Source organism: Periplaneta americana, chromosome 13 (assembly GCF_040183065.1).
Source record: "Periplaneta americana isolate PAMFEO1 chromosome 13, P.americana_PAMFEO1_priV1, whole genome shotgun sequence".
Taxonomy (NCBI): domain Eukaryota; kingdom Metazoa; phylum Arthropoda; class Insecta; order Blattodea; family Blattidae; genus Periplaneta; species Periplaneta americana.
Window position 1 is genome coordinate 44612907 of NC_091129.1, and position 20498 is coordinate 44633404.

General features: G+C 37.0%; 1 long non-coding RNA gene across 1 annotated transcript in view; it reads right to left on the bottom strand.

The window, feature by feature from the left end:
• The window catches only part of LOC138711836 (uncharacterized), a 59274-nt gene that overhangs the window by 30928 nt on the left and 7848 nt on the right, over positions 1-20498 (bottom strand). Inside the window, exon 2 of the long non-coding RNA XR_011335490.1 lies at positions 18586-18806. This is a non-coding gene — a long non-coding RNA (uncharacterized lncRNA). The remainder of the gene's footprint in view (positions 1-18585; positions 18807-20498) is intronic.

The window sequence follows — 20498 nt, forward strand, 5'->3', positions numbered from 1 at the left end:
CAACCAGATGTGGATGGCATAATGCATAGTTTATCACTATTTATAAATTTGACAGTACTAAAAATTCAACATTTCATTCCAGGTGGATACATGTATAGACTTTTCTTTCACAGCCACACATACTGTCTTCCTATTCTCGAAAATTGTACTTCCATTCAGTGAATCAAATGTCTTGTCCATGTTTCCTACAAATTCTGCTCTATGTGCTGCATCTCCTGCATGGCTTAAGTCCGTGCTGCAGTCCTTACTGTCATCAGTCTCAATACACTTGCATACACGTGTTTATCATTAATTCTTATTAAACTGAAACTGGTTATCTTTATCAAATTTGTATACTATATACCTATATGTTTCCATTTTGCTGTTTTAGTCTTGAAATATTACATTATACTTTTTCAACATATTTCGAGTACATTTTAAGAAATGGTTTGTGTAAAAAAAACCCACAATTATCTGACTATTTGCTGAATAAATTGGTTGATAGGACTTTACCCCAAGCAAGATGTAAGCTTTTTGATTATTAACCCTATGCTCATATACAGTTGCTACTACTTTAAGTCCAACATTCTGTAATGTCTGAATTGCATTGAAAATAAAGTCTACTAGATATGTATCAGGAGTACTGGAATTTGTTACAAAGTAATTCTGTACCTGCTTGTAATTATGACAAAGACCAACTGATTTGCAGTTTTAACTGATAATGAGTGCTTTCCAAACTCATCAACAGTATCCTCATTATTACTGTTACAAGTTAAACTGATATTTAGTGGTATTTCATTGCATATGTGACAGCACAGCTCCCTGGCAGTCATTTTGTTACAAGCATAGTTTAGCTCATCTAATATTTTCTCACAAAATCAGCATCATTTGTATATTTAGCAAACTTAGGTAGAAGAATGGCTTTAGAAGGAAATTTCAATGACTTTCTGAAAATTCTGTTGTACTTGGACTTTGTAAGTAAATAGGCTATTAAGGGTTTTACATTTCAATTCTGATGATCAGTGACATCCCTGTGCAAATCGTGAAAATGAGCTGGTACAATTTCTTTATTGATTCATATAATTGCTCAGGCACTACTTGTCTCATTGTGCACAGGGCTTGTTCTGTCTTCAGTTCTTCTTGTATCGGTACCTTGTTTTCTCTTTCCATACTCTAGCAATACAGTTGGATGCGAAGACTTCGAATTTTCCTCCTTTTTGGTGTTACTGTCTTTTCAGAAGAGAACAGTGGTGAATGTTGTTCAACTACTTCTGTCTGCATTCTAAGTGGAGAAACTTCTGGGGCAATGTCAAACTTCATCTTAGTAGGTGTTACTCTTAGCACTGATGGTGTATCAGAATAAAATTTTCACATTAAGATTTGAAGAGCTGTGTGCCTTTGGACTTTTACATGTGCTTGTGAAACTGGATGCAGAAAAGTGATCCTGGCAATATGCCTTTGTGTGATACTGATTGTGGCCAAGGTTGTGTGTCAAACACAGGAGCCATCTTCTCGACACATTAAACAAAGCCTGTGGAAGATATTATATATCCTAGTTAACATTTCATATAATTTAAACACAATGATGGTTACACTAGAGCGCAGAATATTTCAAAACTAAATGATAAATCATACCATAAAGGAAGTAAATTCAGTTGTAGATGCTATATATGGGTTGGGATGAATTCTTTAATCCGTGCAGCTTTCAATAACATATAAAATTTAATGTTGTTAACTAATGCTGAGTTTTTTCAATAAACCCATCAACTCTCTTGCTCTTCAAGATTCCCATACACAGTCTAGAATTTAATGTAGAAAATTACGAACAAACTGGCATAATGCTATTAAGTGTTAATCTTAAAAAATGTATGTGCCTTCAATGGTATCACATGGGTTAACACATTGTAACCACTTATTTGAAACATCAATATTTATTTGTACTAGACGATGAGAATACAACATTGCAGACTCCGATTTCTACTGACGATGATTTGAAATTGTATGATTTGAGGCTTTCCTGGTGTTTGATGTAGAATAACTCTTCTCGGGTTCTCAGCCAGATGAGTTGGAGACTCTACAGAGCATCAGAACAAATCCGTCTGATATTCTGGTGAGTTTTGATCTGTCCCTCTTCACTAGAGTCCCACTCAAGGAAACGTTGGAGTTATTGAGACCTCACTTCCCGCCTGAGGTTATTGGACTTTTTAACCATACACTCAGCTCCACTTACTTCATGTACAAAGGGCAGTATTACGAGCAATCCGACGATGTAGCCATGGGCTCACCTCTGTCATCAGCCATAGCCAATTTGTACATGGAAGACTTCGAGCACAGACCCCTGGAGAACGCGCCCCTGAAACCAGCTCACTTCTACTGCTATGTAGATGACACTTCGGTCATCTGGCCTCATGGAGAAGCGAAACTTCAGGAATTCCAAGAATATCTGAACAATATCCACCCGAACATCCAGTTTACGAAAGAAGTGGAAAAAGACGGATGTCTCCCCTTCTTAGACATTCTCATCTCCAGGAAGCCAGATGGCACACTGGATCAAGCGTATACAGGAAACCTGCACATACCGATCTATATCTGAATGGACGCAGCCACCACCACCCGGCACAGAAACGAACTGTCCTGTCAGCTCCACTGTCAGGGCGAGAGGGATTTCGGACAAAGAGAGTCTCCCTTCTGAGATCCGTCACCTACGTAAGATGTTCCAACAGAACAACTCCGGCAACAGAGAAATCGGCTTGGCCCTCAGAAGGGCCTTTTCAGACAAACCACCCGCCGAGGAACAAGAGAAGACGAAGGGCATGGCATACATCCCATTCTATGCCCATCTCAGGCAAGATTGGCAGACTGCTAAGAAAACATGGGATTAAGACCATCCATAAGCCGCCCACAAAGATCCAGAACTTGCTGAGACCAGTTAAGGACGACCTTTGTTCTCAGGACACCTGGTGTCTACAAAATACCTTGTGAGTGTGGGAAATGCTACATCAGGCAGACAGGATGCACCATTATGGAAAGCTGCAAGGAACATCAACGCAGCATAAGACTATATTACCCCAACAAGTCTGCAGTAGCCCAACACAGCCTAGAAACTAGTCACAAGATAGATTTCGGCGCCACCACCATCTTGGACAAGACATCAGGTTACTGGGACTTGGTTATTAAGAAAGCCATCGAAATCCAGCTAGATGGCAATAATTTCAACAGAGACGGGGGTCTACACCTGAGTACAGCATGGAAACCTGCCATCAATATGCTTAGACCACTAGCACATGGTAGACAGACGGGACCAGCAAGTAGCTCCTGATTGGCTACCGCTTCCACCAACCAGAATGTGCCTGGCGGTTGGGACTAGGAACTAGCTCCTGATTGGTCCGCAGCGGGAAGCCCTACTATTGCATATATACCAGCTAGACATGGTCCCACTTCATTCCCTGAAGAAGATGGAAGAGCTAGCCATCGAAAGCTTGGAAGCAAATCTCCAACTCACCTGGCTGAGAACCTGAGAAGAGTTATTCTGATTTGAAATTATTTTCTTCATAACGCAATAATAACTCTAATGATAAATCTAGACATTTAAGAAAATGAAATAAACTGACTTTAAATATTTTTTATGAAATAATCTCTGATTTCCAACAGATTTAAGTACAGGTATGATTTTTTTTTGTACACTTTCCTGTGATGTTAATTATATTATTGTACCAATAGTGAACTTATGGTCATGAAATCTTTTCTGTATTGCAATGAAACAGTAGAAGTTAATTGTAACAAAATATCTTGTATGTTTATGAAAAAAAAATATTGTTACCTAAATAAATTTAATGCATTCTAACCACAACAGATTTGGTTGGTCATATCTAATTCATTTCATATTTCACAGCACCTTTCCTACCTTCACTTCCTGGCATATCACGTTCTGAAAATGCTGATGGTGTTGGCTCAAGATCTTTATTCCAACAAAAAAAAAAAAATAATAATAATAATTTTAATAGGGATGGTTACATTTCAAACATTGATATAAATAGTTATAGGCTATAACGAAGAGAATTTGTAAATAATTCACGTGGAGGTGCAGAGAATTTGTAAGAAATTATCGGTGGAAGTCTTGAATTTGTAAACAATAATACTACAGAGGGGAGGTGAAGAGAAGTCTTTTGAAATTCCCGCAATTTTTTGCTTGCTTGTGGTGCTCCTCTGGTAGTTGTGAGAAGCTTCTTGACAGATTACACTTAATCTGGCTTATGAACCCCTCTCATATATATAGTCCTCTTGTTTCCAACACAATACTGATAAGAGATAGACCTGTTTATACATTTTAAAATAATTTAATGTCAGGCGCAGATCAGAAGTTCGTGAATTTTATTTATATTAGTTTAGAGAAAAAATTAGTCTTTATTTAAGAAAAATTACACTTGATATTATTACAACAAAATTATGTTTGCATGTAAAGTTTAGACTACTGATATAATTAAGGAAATTATTTTAATGGTATTGTGAATAAGTTGTTACCTTCATACTACCTTCAGAAGAGACCCCAAAGCAAATTTTTTTTATTATTTTCATGTGAAAACGGTATCTGTGCATATTGATACCTCTTGTTATTTGCCAGATTTGTTTATCACGTCATGTCTGTCATGTTGGTTACATAAGTGTTCCATCATTAAGAGAATAATATTTATTTTTATTCAGTTGGGTCTCTGTTGACCCCTCCTGGTAGTTTGTGTTATACAAAACTTTAGTCACCAGTTTATTTTCTTTGCCCATTGTTGTTTCAGACATCTCAAATGTTTGTCCATTGTTGTTGGGAATTTGTCTTCACTTTTAGTTCAGCAGATTATTGGTTTATATTGAGTTGAACACGATTACTCTTCTTGATACATAACAATATCAGAAAGGAAAATATATTATGACATGCATAATCAGGAACATGTTGGTGAAGTGGTGGCTGGGTAGCTCAGTTGGTAGAGCAGCTGGCTAGGACTGGAAGGTTCGGGGTTCGATCCCAGGTGGTGACAGGATTTTTTCTCGTTGCCAAACTTTCAGAACAGCCCCGAGGTTCACTCAGCCTCCTATAAAAATGAGTACCGGGTCTTTCATGGGGATGAAAGGCAGTCAGAGCATGGTGCCGACCACACCACCTCATTCTAATGCCGAGGTCATGCAAAGCATGGGACTCTACCTCCATGCCCCCCAAGTGCCTTCATGGCATGTTACAGGGATACCTTTACCTTTACCTGTTGGTGAAGTGATTCATATGACACAGAGTGAGTGCGAAAATGAAAAAGTAGCTGATCTGTCAGAATTAGAAGAGGAAGAAGAGACTTTAATAGAATAGACTGAAGAAGTAGCAGATGAAATAGAAAATAGTGATATTGATGATGAAGATGAAAATGATGATATGCAGATTGATGAAAATTATACAAGTAAAAATGGAATGTCTTGGTCTAAAAATCCACCGAAAGTGACGCGATGAACAGTTCACAATATTGTTGGTGTGCTCCAGAGCTTACATATGCATCTAAGAGAATTCAGACAATGAATGACCCTTTCAAGATATTTTGTGACGATAGTATGTTAAAAATTATCGTAGACTGTACTAATAAAAAGCCACAGGCTTTTCAAGAAGAATGGAATACAAAGAATCCAGAAAAACAGACTATGACTGCTAACAGATGTCGATAAAAATGTATGCAGTTTTAGGAGTTTTGATAACCATGGGTGCTTTGAAAAATAAACAGAAGTCCATAGAGTTCTTATGGACTACAGATCCCATATACAAAAGAGACATATTTCTTGCTGCAATGTCTCGAACTCGATTCGATTTCAGCAGTTATCCACATTCATCAGATTTGATGACACTAGTACAAGAGATGAAACGAGACGAAATGATGGACTGGCTGCTATCAGAGATGTCTTCAGTTTGTTTGTCAAGTCTAACTACAATCCTAATTCACACCTTACAGTAGATGAACAACTTGTTTCTTTCTGAAGATGCTGCCCTTTCATTGTTTACATGAAGTCAAAACCTGCTAAGTATGGAATGAAAATTTGGGCCCTGGTTGATATGGAATCAAATTACGCAATAAACTTACAGGTGTACACTGGAAAAGAAGGAGCTGCTCCTGAAAAAAATCAAGGTCAAAGAATAGTGTTGGATCCAACCAGCTGCCTACAAGGAGGATATAGCATTACGACAGATAATTTTTTTACATCTATTCCACTTGCAAGTGAACTTTACAAGAAAAATTTGACACTATGTGAAACAATAAGAAAGAAAAGGCAAGGAATACCCAAGGTATCATTGCCTAGCCCTAAAAGGAAACAAATATATGTCTTTGCGTTTCATAATGAATTAACCTTACAAGGATGTGTAAAAAGGTAAAGGTATCCCAGTAACATGCCATGGAGGCACTTGGGGGGCATGGAGGTAGAGCTCCATGCTTTCCGTGACCTCGGCACTAGAATGAGGTGGTGTGGTCGGCACCATGCTCTGACCGCCTTTTACCCCCGGGAAAGACCCAGTACTCAAATTTATAGGAGGCTGAGTGAACCTCGGGGCCGTTCTGAAAGTTTGGCAACGAGAAAAAATCCTGTCACCACCTGGGATCGAACCCCGGACCTTCCAGTCCTTAGCCAGCTGCTCTACCAACTGAGCTACCCGGCCGCGTGTGACCTCAAATGCTCAGAACCGCACGAAAATGTGCTGAGAATATAAATCGCTCATCCCAAAACCAGTAGTATGAGTCATTCCCATGTACAACTCAGCTGTTGTCTGCTAACGCCATTCGACAGTAGCATGTTGTACCTGCACTAACAAGTACTTACTCCAGTTGTGTGAGTAGTATAGCTGCAGTAGGAGGCCATCTTTTGGAGTGTTCGGTTGTGGGTTAGAGTGTAAACAGTGTACATCAGTATCATGAGGCGAATTAATTCCATGAATGTTGTCAAAATGTTAGAGGCAAAGTTGCGGCATGCTGAATAAGGAAACGTAATCGAAGTCGAGGATATGGAGTTCGCAAATATGTTATAAAGCATAATAATGCATAAATACAATGGGGACACAGAAATGCATGAAGATATGCTGGATAGATATTGTGATTTTTAAGAATAGAAGAGCCCATACCTGAAGTTGGCTCTTCCAGCAGTACAAGACTTTCATCTCCAGAGCAACAGGGACCTTCAAGTCAAAGTGAGTACGAACCATCTCCACCCAAAATGTCGAGGCCCAGTGTATTACAAGATATTGACGACAACATACTGGAGAAAATTTATGAAGACTATTACAATTGTGGCTTCAACTCCTAAAGCAAACTTATGAGGCGCTATAAGTGCATTCGAAGTAAATCAAATTGCAAGTTAATATTAGATTATGTGACTAACAAAAGGCGAGGTCGAGATCACTTCAAGGGAAACAGGCTGTCAAAATTAAAAACTTTAAAAGAGTATGTAATGTCACAATTTGATAGGTCAAGAGCGTATGGATCTGTAGTTCACTCTTGGCATCTGCAAATGTGGGCACTAGAAGCGTCTAAAGTGGTTGGCTTGGACAATTTCACAGCTTCGATTACTTTTATCAACAAACTTAAGGCTGAATATGGCATTTCTTCCAGACATATTACTAAGTTCGTCATATGTAGGACATACAAAAAGATCACAGTATTAGTCAAAAGGCACAAGGGTTTGTGGAAGAAGTGAACAAATATGTAACAGACGGGAGTGTAGATAAAGAAAATGTTTGAAACAGTGACCAGAGCCAATTCCAGTATGAAATGTCTTCATTGTCAACACTATCTCACAGAGGAGAGAAAACTACAGCTGGTGTGTTGCAGTCTGTGCATAGCTCTACACACAGCTATACAATTGCTGTGGCTTTATCAATGAGTAGCAGATTAGCTAATAAGCTCTATATCTGTTTTCAAGAGACACAAGGCACTTTTGGCCCAAATGTTTCACAGAAACTTGAAGCAACATGTCCACGAAACATCCATGTGGAGGTAAGCAAAAGTGCAAAAAGGACGAAAGAGCATATGAAAAATTTTCTAACTACAATCCTTGGTGAACATATAAATGACAATGAGAAGAGCCTATTGCTGTGTGATTCCTGGTCAGGCCATAAAGATCGTATTCTGCTAGATAAAAGTTTTCCGAACAAGATGTTATGCTCAAGATATTGCCACCGAAGACAACAAAATATTGCCAACCTCTTGATGTGTACTTTTTTAGGCAATATAAGACCTACATGAGAAGGTTCGTTGATTTTGTAAGACTACAATGTGAAAAACCACAAGTAAAGTTACATGATCGTCATTTCATCACCAGACTTCACCCTGCGCTGTACAATCAACTTTCTGCACTGAAGTAAGCCTATATTACAATATGCTTGGCAAAAGGCAGGTTATGACACTGACATACCATTATCTTCGTTTAAAAATGTAATTAGTGTGGCATTTGATATAGGACTGCTTGAATGCGGAAGTGATGTTGAATGTGAAAAAGTGGCTTTAGTCAGATGTGCATATTGTTCTGTTCCACTCTGCTTTCACCACTTCATTGAAATCCCACACCTGCACTTTGAAGATTGAATAGCTGTGCAACACTATCAGCCCAGTAGAAAAAGTTTGTTGTTCAGATAGTGTAATTATTTTAAGCAGAGGGAAATACAGCAATATAGTCACGACATTGAAATATGTGTGTTTTTGATCCTATTATATAGATATTTTGTTTCTTCGCATTACCAAAGTTCCTCTCTTAGACCTTGAATAGGTGATCATTCAAATGTCTCTCATGGCAGATGTGCAGTTTCTCTCTCTCTCTCTCTCTCTCTCTCTCTAGCCTCTCCTTCTCTGTTCCTTGCTTCATGTCTCTCTCTCTTTTTTTTTCTTATGACTTCGCAGGAGGGGAGATTCGATCCGAGAAAGTTCGTAACTAAACCTAAACGCACGCTTTTTGTTCACGCTTTAGACCTCTCGGCTACCGAGACGAGTTGGGGGTAGAAGGGAAAATGAATCTATTTATGTTTAAGGGAACTGCCATAACGTATTGTAGAAGGGGACAATGACCGAATAGCGTGGGTAGAAACTGGTGGGCTTGTGAATGTTGCTTGGTAGGGGTTGACTACGGGGATGGCATAAGTGTTAACGCGCGGAGCTTCATTGTGTCCGTGTCCAACTTTGTGTACAGACGTAACCATGTGTAGTGATGATCCGTACCGAAGACGTGTACTTCTTCCTGAAAATGTCCAGGGAGAATTTGAAGGCGGATACGGTAAGGTACTGTGAGGAGCATGGACTACTTGCTAGTCATTAAGTGTCCAACCTGTGGGAAAAAAAAGACTATTGTGTTACTTCGAGGATGTGCAAAGTTAACAGGTGAGTGTTGTTTAATGAAAACCACATTACATTGTGTTGTGTTGTGTTATGTCAGTACATGTTGTGGCCAGTTGTCTAATGCATATTCCATTGAGGTTGTGGACAGTTGTCTAATGCGTATTGTCTAATGCATATTACAATATGGTAGGCAAACCACATTACATTGTGTTGTGTTGTGTCAGTACATGTTGTGGACAGTTGTCTAATCCGTATTGTCTAATGCGTATTACAATGTGGTAGGCAGTGATCCATCGAAGTGGGACAGATAGTAGAGAGAGACAGTAGAGAGAGAGACAGCATGCGAGCGAGGTGCCGAGTGGCGCGGGTGGGGATAACTTCCCCTACTGGCGTTCGCCGTACTACGTTTTTGCCTATTTTTCTTATGGTCAAAAGCATATCTGGCCTAAAATAGTTTGAATTTTCAATTTGAACTCACGGAAAAAATTGTGGAAAACTTGAATACATGTATTCGAAATATGAAAAAGTATACTAGAGAAGGAAATTTCAGTTAGGTTAGGATAAAATTGAACTTTTATTGTTTCAGAACTCACTGATTAAATATGTTGTATTTTCAAAATGCACTATATTTATAGTTTTCTGTAAGTATTTTGATATATATTGTTTTCATTGTTCTTTATAAAGCAATTTCTGACTCCACTTGGTAGTCTGAAGGTTATCAATGGTAATAAATAGGGAGGCCCTTGACTGTGGCCACTGCGAAAGAGGACGAAACCATACATAATTACCATCAGGCTCAGGATATATTTGTCGTATTTTAGAGACAACACAGGAAGGAATCACAAATCTATTGTTTTTTCCAAAAGCAATCCAAGGGTTGATTTAAGAAATGAATTGTTTGCATGCAATATACTGCCATAATCTGTTGCTTGATTCTTTATATTGAAGGCTCTGTTTCTTGGACAGGCCTACATTGTTTGTTTTTACTGCTAAATTATGTTTGGTAATATTTAACACATCTATATCTAAAATTAATTTAGAAAACACCGGATTTTGTACAACGCAACACACAATACAGAGACTCGCAATCAGATGACATATTAGATTTTCCACATTTACACCAACCAAGGGGATATGATGAGATCATAAGAGACTCTAACAAGTGATGTCTCTACTAGCCTCTCCATCCCAACTCTGATCTCACCTTCTCGTGGTGGACCCCATTACGTCGAGTAACACATGTCAAGATTGTGGTAATTAATCCCTTCAGCAACATGGGTTGGCAAACTAACGAGAGATGGAGGTCTTGGCAGAGCTACTAGGAGGTAATTCTAGATTAGGTCTATCAAGATAATGTGGATCGGCAGCAGGCCCCACATAGTGGCAGATGAATCTCAAGTAGGTCTATGGCAGTGTTCAAAGTTGAATTAAATTACCTACTGTGAAAGGGGAGGAGGGCCTCATAGCCATAATGAAGGCAACCCACCTAAAGGAGTAAACTTTAAACGAATTCCAGTCCCTTCAGGATGAAGGTTCCACTATGGGCCAGCTCCCCATCTTGATAAAACTCTTGACAACGAAATCTCAAGAAGTTAAAGAAGGAAACAGCCTGTTATTAACAGAACAACCTGGCAAGGACAAAGGTTAAGAGAATTTAAGATCGCAATGTGGACTGTCCTATCAATGTATCGACCCAGAGCCTTAAAAATGCTCTAAGAAGAAATTTTTAAATATAATAGTGAAACTTCTCCAGATGACTACTCCTTTAAGACAACCACCCCTATTCCCGACCATTATTATCTGTCACGAAATGTTATTCTCATAAGACCAATGTATTTTGTCCCTCTTTAAGACGACCAACCCTTTCCCCGACCAACGACCGTGGATTTTGACCGCGAAACAAATAGTTTTCCCCCTTTAAGCCAACCAGAATTTAAAATAAAATTGAAAATGCTGTAGTATTATTCCTATACAATATTCTTAGAATTAAAGAAAAAAAAAAAACAGATGCTTCACTCTCACCCTGCCAGCAGGCTGCTTCCAATCATTCTATCAGTCGTCTCAGGTAGTCGTATTGTGTCATCTTTAGCATTTTAAGAATAATGGCATTTCAGCATCAGCGAGGAACAATAAAGCCAGGTTTACTGTTAAAGATTACTGCTAAGTTATTTTCCTAATTGCATGTCAAAAGATACAGTAAGTATGCCTGACCATTTAAAATATCACTCTGATAAAAGATTTAGGAAAGATGGGTTTGTATGAGTTTTGACAATACACTACTCTAACAAATTGTTGGCCTACCTGACAAACTGGATTTAAAAGGGCAATTTAAAGATGCTCTTGGTAGTAGGTCTTTAACTCTTGAAATAAGAAGCTTTATGATTTAATCAGTGAACTGGAAAAAGAACATGAAAACATTATCATCGATAAACGTTTGAAAAATTTAGTACAAACATCCATTTTGAAATACACTACGAAAAATGATTAACTTGGTATGCAAAGTAATTTTTATTTCTAATTTTACTGTAGTAGGCCTACTGTACTGCAGCCTACTTTTTGTTTCATTGTACAGTATTGAGAATGTCACTATTAAATGTATGATTCATTGTGTATGATAAGTTACACTTGAATTTTAGTCTCTTATGAATCCTAAGATATCTGAAAAGGTTGAGTTTTAAATCCTTCATTAGGCTATATGCAAAATCTAAGTACTGTACAAATCTAAATTGTTGATACCTCCTTAAGAAGACCACCCCTCTAGATGACCACTTTTTATGTGCAATTTCTGGTGATCGGCTTAAAGAGGTTTCACTGTATTGATATGACTGCTATTCAAGATGTGAGATGGACTGAAATTATGAACAAGAAAACATTCACAATATATTATAGCTGTCATTGAAATAAACATATACAGTATCAGGCACAGGTTTCATTGTTAGCCAGAAAACAAGGCAATTAGTAATAGATTTTAAAGCAACTAATCATCGTATTTGTTATCTTAGAATTAAAGGAAGATTTTTTTAAATGTAAGTCTTTTTAGTGTATATGTACACACAGAAGTCTCAAAAGATGAGGATAAAAATCAGTTTTATAGTCAATTAGAAAATGCAGTAGGTAAAAAATGTCTCCAGAATTACATAAAAATCATTCTAGGTGACTTGAATGCACAAATTGGGAAAGAAAAGGCTTTTTTACCTACAATAGGTCGACATAGTTCACATCAAACCTCCAATGACAACGGCATTAGACTAATTAGTTTTGCATCTTCACGTGATTTTGTAATTGGCAGTACTATGTTTGAATCTAAAGAAATCCACAAACATATATGGAAATCATCTGAAGGAAAGACGGTAAGCCAGAGTGATCATGATCCAGACATAAGTCCAACCTAATAAATGTAAAAACTTTCCAAGGTGCAAATATAGATTCAGATCATTACCTGATGATTACTAACATTCGTTTCAGATTATCAAATACTAAAAATCCTAACAGAACAAGGCAAAATAAATATAATATTGAAAAGCTGAAATTACCAGGAAACTCTGTCTGAAGGGATATGGAAGATAAATAACCAAAACATCAACGAAATTTGGGAAACGTGCAAACAAGCCTTTGTAGAGACAGATGAGGAAGAATTAGGCACCCAAGAAAATTGTCCAAGAAATGAATGGTTTAATGACGAATTTAGGGAAGCAACCATACAAAAAATTAAGCTTATCAGAAACTGATACAAAAGAAGGGCACTCGGGAGTGCAGCAGAAGAATACAGAATCAAAAGGAGGGAAGAAAAGAAACACTTAAATAAAAACAACAGGAATTGAGAGAATAACGAACTTCAAAATATAGAGAACTATAAAGGAAACAATGAAATAAGGAAATTTTATAAGAAAGTTAATTATACGAGAAAACCTTTTAAGCCAAGAACAATCACTTGCAAATCAGCAGATGGGAAGCTAATCTCAGGGAAAAGTCAAATTTTAGATAGAAAGGTGGATCATTTTCACTTGTTATTAAATCAAACTATTGTTGATAATCAGACTCAAGAGGAAACAGAAATAAGATTGACATTAAATGAAAACCATAGCAAAACAGAACCACCAGATGAAATAGATGTAAGCGTAGCAATGGATAAAATGAAGAATAGTAAGTCACCTGCTAATGATTAAGGAGCGGATTCCTATGTAATTAAATATTTTTCTTGCGTGTGATAGAACACAATTAACAAAGTTAAAAATTCCGAATATCAAGTTTCAAGTTTAAAACCCGAATTTTATTTCACATAAAAACACATATTTTCACAAAAATTTATGTAAATACATATTTTCAGGAAATCTATTATAAACACATAAATCTTGGAGTTTTTTTACTTAAATAATTTTTTTACAAGAACTTTTAAATATTTTAAAACTAAATCAATTATATCTCTCAGAAATACGTTATCTTTTTAAGAATTCTTGGTTGCTTAGTGTTTCTATGGGCTGTGTGGTGTATCCGTGATCCATTTTTGTAATAGTACTGCCTGAAGTTCTGAGAACTGCTAGGCAGCATATCAGTGTTATTATATGAGAATAAATTAACATGGACAAGAAGGAGAGATTTTGCAACATAAATCAGAAAGTGCAGATCAGAGCTCTCAGGTAACCCAACATTTGTCCGCAAACAAGCACACTGCCGCTGCTTCACGTGTGCATTCACGGCAAAACAGTGGATATAAAAAAATGTGTAAAGTTGCTCAAGTATTGGAGGGTGTGCCTGTAGGTGAAATTGACGGTGTAGGTGTTTGTGACATTCCTCTCTTTAAATATGCACGTCTGACGTCCTGTGATGTGGAAAGATCGTTTTCACAGTATAAGTCATTGTTCAGAGATAATGGGCATGCATTTGTGATGGAGAATTTGGAAATGACCTTTGTTGTTCACTGCAATTCTCGAACAACTACTAGCAACTGATACTCAAGTGTGATTGGTGAGTACCTAGTAACATTTTTTTTTCAAGCTAAGTAAGGTATTTTTGTCATATTTAAAAACATATTTTTTTTTTTTTATTTTTAGCAAATATTTTCGTACTTTTTAGCACATAAAAAATAAATATATTTAAATTTTTAGTACATAAAAATCCGCTCCCTACTAATGATGGTCTGCAGGCAGAATTATTTAAATATGGAAGTACAAACACATTAAAATTTTTGCACTCGCTAATCACTATGATTTGGACTGAAATAATGCCTGAGGAATGGAACTTTGGCATCATTGTTCCAATCCATAAAAAGAGAGATTCTCTAGATTGTAATAATTATAGTGGTATCATCCTATTAAATATTACCTATAAAATTATTTCCTCATCCTATTAAATATTACCTATAAAATTATTTCCAGTATAATGTACATGAAATTACGCCCATATGTTGAGAAATAAATTGGCCCTTACCAAACTGCTTTCAGGAAAGGAAAATCTACAATAGCTCAGACATTTACCTTAAGACAGACATTAGAGAAAGCAAAGGAATTTAATATTAAAACTCGTTTATTTATAGGTTTTAAAGCTGTCTATGATAGTGTAAATAGAGAGAAACTTTACTTAGCAATGGAACTCAACACAGCCTACCACAAAAATTAATTCGACTAGTTAAGATGACCATGGTAAAAGTACAATGTAAGATGAAAATTCAGACAGACCTAAGTAATTATTTTGAATGCAAAACTGGTCTAATACAAGGAAATAACCTCTCCTGTCTACTCTTTAATATTGCTTTGGAGAAAGTGATAACAAATTCTGAATTACAGAGAACTAAAACCATTCTTACAAAATCAGTTCAGTTATTGGCCTACACCGATGATGTTAACATAGTAGCCAGATCCTACAATTCCGAGTGTTGGGGAGGCACTATTATAAAACCAATACTAATTAAAAATAATAAAAAATGACTGAATATAGGCTTCCAAAATGGGTACCAAGAGGAAAGAAAGGAGGAAGAGGGAGACCTAGGAAGACATGGATGGAAGAAATTGTGAAAAGCATGAGAGCAACAGGTCTACAAGGAATTGAGAGGACACAAACAAAAGGACAAAAAAAACTGTTAATAATAGGCACAGAAGATGCTTGTGTGTGTGTGTGTGTGTGTGTGTGAGCACGTGTGCACTATATTATATATATATATATATATATATATATATATATATATATATATATATATAGATATATTTATTTTATTAATAATTATATTTTTATAGTTTTTAATTATTTTTAATTAGTATTGGTTTTATAATAATGTGGCGCCATGTTGAAAGACCTAGTCGCGTCGGGGAAGTTGCGCGCGCATCTAGTGCGATGGAAGATGCAGCGTGGCAAAGGGACAGAAGACTGCGGCCCACACAGAGTGGATGGGACAGACGTAAGGGAAACGTCTGGATTCCAAGTGTTGGGGAGCCCCAGAAAGTTCGCAAGACACACAGACTGATTTTTGTAGAAGCGATGCGAAGTAGTACATTTGAGAAAGTGTGATTTAGTAAATAAAAGGGGCACGCGAGCAGCCTTTTTGTGTCAGTCTAGCCAGTTTAGAACAGCCAGTCAGTTTGTGAAGTACAGTGAACTTAAGTGAGTACTGTGGCAGCGTCCAGGCGAGGGCAACACGTCCGGAAGTCTTGGGTTCGAAGTACAGTGAATTTAAGTGAGTGAGCTAGAAGAACTAGCTAAGGCAAACGAACTGTGAAGTGAGAGCTGACAGTTTTGTTTTGTAAATAGTGCTTTGTGAACATCAGTTGAAATTAGGAGTACATTGTTGTTCTGTGGAGTGCAATAACGACTACTGTGTTGCAGTGTTGAGTGGAATACCCATTGTTGACAGGTGTGATTAAAGATAGAAGTAAAAACCACATTGTTGTTGAAATATCTGCAGTGCTTGGGAAAAGAGACATAAGTCAGTTTTCACAAACCTTTTTTGATAATTTATTGACAACTTACGGAACATCTGCTTGCTTGGAAAAAAATACATAAGTATTTCTCCCATTACAATAATTCATACAGAAAAAAATCAAATAGACATAAACCAGTGTAAGTTGTCAATAAGTTATCAAAAAAGGTTTGTGGAAACTGACTTATGTCACTTTTCCCAAGCACTACAGATATAAAAATTACAATAACTATCAGTTTGAGTTTGTTAAAACTATATATATATATATATATATATATATATATATATACACACACAGTATATGAGTTCAGGCGGAATTTCCCGTTCTTCCACACATAGAGCTATAAAGTTGCTCAGAATCAAACTACATAACATGTCTATCATGAACTACATCTGGACAATTTTGGAAAAATTTATATTTTTGTGAATACTGTTATTGTCTAATAACTTTGTTTGTGGAAGGAACAGTGACAGGTATACAATGCGAAGGGTGGGGTCGCTCACTAGACAAGCTACTACCTAAACTTCCTTTCTCTGTCTCTGCTGAGGTGGTCAGACCCCTCTACGACTAGTCTTACTGGGCAATGACAATAGACTGTGAATAATGTAGATGATGGAAAAATATACTTATATACAAAGCTTAGTTCCATCTCCATCTATGGCTACATAAATTCAAAAAATTATTGCTAGAAATCCACTGAAAACCCATACATTATTCACGAGATTCCTCTACATAACGAAAAAGTTGGTATATGATGTGCCATGAGTAGGGAGAGAATTGCTAGATCAGTAAAAAATATATATAAAATAATGTCGATATATACGCAGGGCTACTACAAAGGCTTTACCCGATTCCATAGCCTTGTACTATGAAAAGTATGAGACATACATTATTGAAAGTTATACCAATAAAAAGAGAAACTCATCAAGTTTTTGGTCCATCAACTGCTACAAGTGCTCGATGTGACCTCCTTGCGTCACGCGACAAACATTCACTCGGTAGTCTAACTCCTGCCACACCCGCCTGGAGCATATCACAATCAACTCTAGCCACTGCCGCACGGATCCTGTTATTAAGTTCTTCAACATTAACTGGCAAAGAAGGTACATACACTTGATCTTTGACAAACCCCCATAGAAAAAAATCACAGGGAGTCAGATCTGGCGACCGAGGAGGCCAACGGAGAACACACCGATCGTTGTTAGAAGCCCGTCCACACCAACGTTGTGGTAGATGCTCTTTAAGATACTCACGCACTTCCAGATGGAAATACGGTGGAGCCCCATCTGGTTTATCTTCATGTAACTGAGGCATCAACCACATCAACGGGCTTCTAACAACGATCGGTGTGTTCTCCGTTGGCCTCCTCGGTCGCCAGATCTGACTCCCTATGATTTTTTTCTATGCGGGTTTGTCAAAGATCACGTGTATGTACCTCCTTTGCCAGTTGATCTTGAAGAACTTAATAACCGGATCCGTGCGGCAGTGGCTAGAGTTGATCGTGATATGCTCCAGCGGGTGTGGCAGGAGTTAGACTACCGAGTGTATGTTTGCTGCGTGACGCGAGGTCACATCGAGCACTTGTAGCAGTTGATGGACCAAAACCTTGATGAGTTTATCTTTTTATTGGTATAACTTTCAATAATGTATGTCTCATACTTTTCATAATACAAGGCTATGGAATCGGGTAAAGCTTTTGTAGTATCTCTGTATATATATATATCTATCAATCTGATTTCAAACCCCATTCATTCAAGCACTGAGCGAGATGGAATGAAATTACGCATTCATTCAACAGAATTCTGCCACCATACAGTAAACATTTCCCTGTAAGAAATTCATAAGTGTTGTTCCAGAACAGAGTCTTTAAAATTAATATGCAACTGATTTGAGCCCTCCATCTGATCTCCTGTAATTCTTATCTTTGGGTTCATTGAAAAATAAAGTGTATAGAACAAACCAACGCAACTTAAAAGATCTCAAGAACAATATTCGTCAGGAGATTGCCTCTATTTATTGAAGGGAACTTGAGTAAGTGATGAACATGTTAAGCAAGCGCAGGAAATGTATACGAAAGGACAGCAGGCTGTTTCAGCATGTTTCTGGTTCAACTGGGTGAGTACATAACATATTACCAGTGTCAACTTAGCACAACATTTGGTTGATAGATATACCATTTCTACACATATAAAAGCTGCTACACAGGTACATCACATTAGACTGAGACACTCTGTAGTTCCTGGTATAAAATATCTCACAAACTTTTCAATGCAGTTACCTACATTTTCTTTATATTAAAACTACATCTATACATTTGTAGAACATAAGTTAGTATAATGTACACAAAAACTCATTACCTTCGTCGGGGTGTATATCTTCCATTATTTATTTCATTTTCTTTGTCCTTGCCAGAACCATTTCTTACATTCCTTTGGTATGGAGATTCTATTCCAAAGGGACTGTACAGTTTTGTTGGAGTACGTCCTAAAAGGTGCCGAGTTCGAGTCTGTGGAGTTACTGGAGAGTTAGGGGATTCATTCTTCAAACGATAACGCCGTCTTGTAGAACTGCGAAATTTCTGAAATATTAATGTATGTTACTGTATATACAATTGTGTAATATGTAAATATTCGAAACAGAAATACTTATCATGGTTACTCATTTTATGTAATCTACATTAATAATTATATTGCACACATGAAAAATTTTACAATAACAATTAGACCTATATAAATATGAAAATATTTTTAAGAATGAATAAATCCCAACACTTATTCTTAACTGCTTAGAACTCATTGAAAAAAAATCACCATGCTATGATTTTGAATATTGATTTAACAATAAGTAAAGTTGGAAAAACTTCCACTAGGTAGCTACTAGATCTCAGATTTCAGACAAATGCTTATTTCTTCCTGAAAGACTAAAAGAAACATTTTAGGTATATATTTTATTAGCAGTGGCCATGGTAGAGCATTGGACTTATAATCCTGTGGACCTCTGTTCGGTCCCCGGCATACTCCCGATTTATAGCTTATGTTAGGCAAGCCAGTGGTCCAGGTAACACAAGGGTTTTCTCCAGAAGCTCCGGTTCTCCTATGGCATCCCAATAAATTTCCATCATCATCTCATTTCGTCATGGGTGTAGCGACTGTAGTATTGACCAGTCTCAAGGCTGGGTAGGAGAGATTCGTTTTCATATTATTAAAAACAGTAGTAATCGATTTTCATTAGACATTGCATAACACTTCCATTCTGGTAACAGCTGAAGAAGTTAAATAGGCCTACCTCAGGTGTTACTGTCGTTACTGAGTGAAGTCATGCAACTCTAATAGAAGAATATCCCTGAAATCCTACTCTTATATTAACATCATCATTAGTTTCACAACTCTAAACATATTTAATTGGACCAACATTCACGGCTGTATGTTTGCTTGTGTAGGCCTACACACATCATTTCCATTCAAGTTGCAGCAGAAAATTAATTCACTGCCATAAACATCACATACCTGTGAACGCATTTATTTTATTATTTCGAAATTAATTAATTTGTCAAAATGTTAAGTTTCTTTCTTTCCATAAGGTTCTTGAATCCATTTGAATACTCTCATAATGAAATACTTCTTGCCTGTAAATTACTGAAAATATGGAGGGCTCAAAGGCAAGGTTATGGGGATGACCAGACCTTCTGTTTCCAACAAAGTGAACATTGCATATCCTTAAACTTTTAGTTGGCTCCCAGTGTGATCCAACAAGACTAGAACCAATAAAATAAATTTTACATCATAATTAATGAATAATGATATTAAGCTTTATAAGAATAGGAGATTAACATTTTTGTAATTTAACACAGTAGTTTTAAACAATAATTGCTTAGAAAAATCAAGAGTTGGCAATAATACTGTATGTGATTTACAGATTATGCCTATAGTTTACTTTGTCCTACTTATGTGCTTTTTGTAGGAAGTGCATAAGCTACTACATCATCCATATTATTATATGTATTAGAACAATCAACTACGCAATATTAAAATTGCTTTTTCCACGTTTTTTACTCTTCATTAAGTACAAGGGCTGGAGTTAGACCACAAACACATTGTCAGTGCGATGCCTCTCCTAGGTTTAGTTCCAGGATCACAGCACTGGCATAGCTTGCACAGTGCTATACTGGAGGATTTTTATGCTGCCTAGGAGAGCGAAGTTTCTTGCATATCCCAGAATCCCTTGCATTTTACCTTTCATTGAGGTCTACCATCTCACATAGCTATTTTTC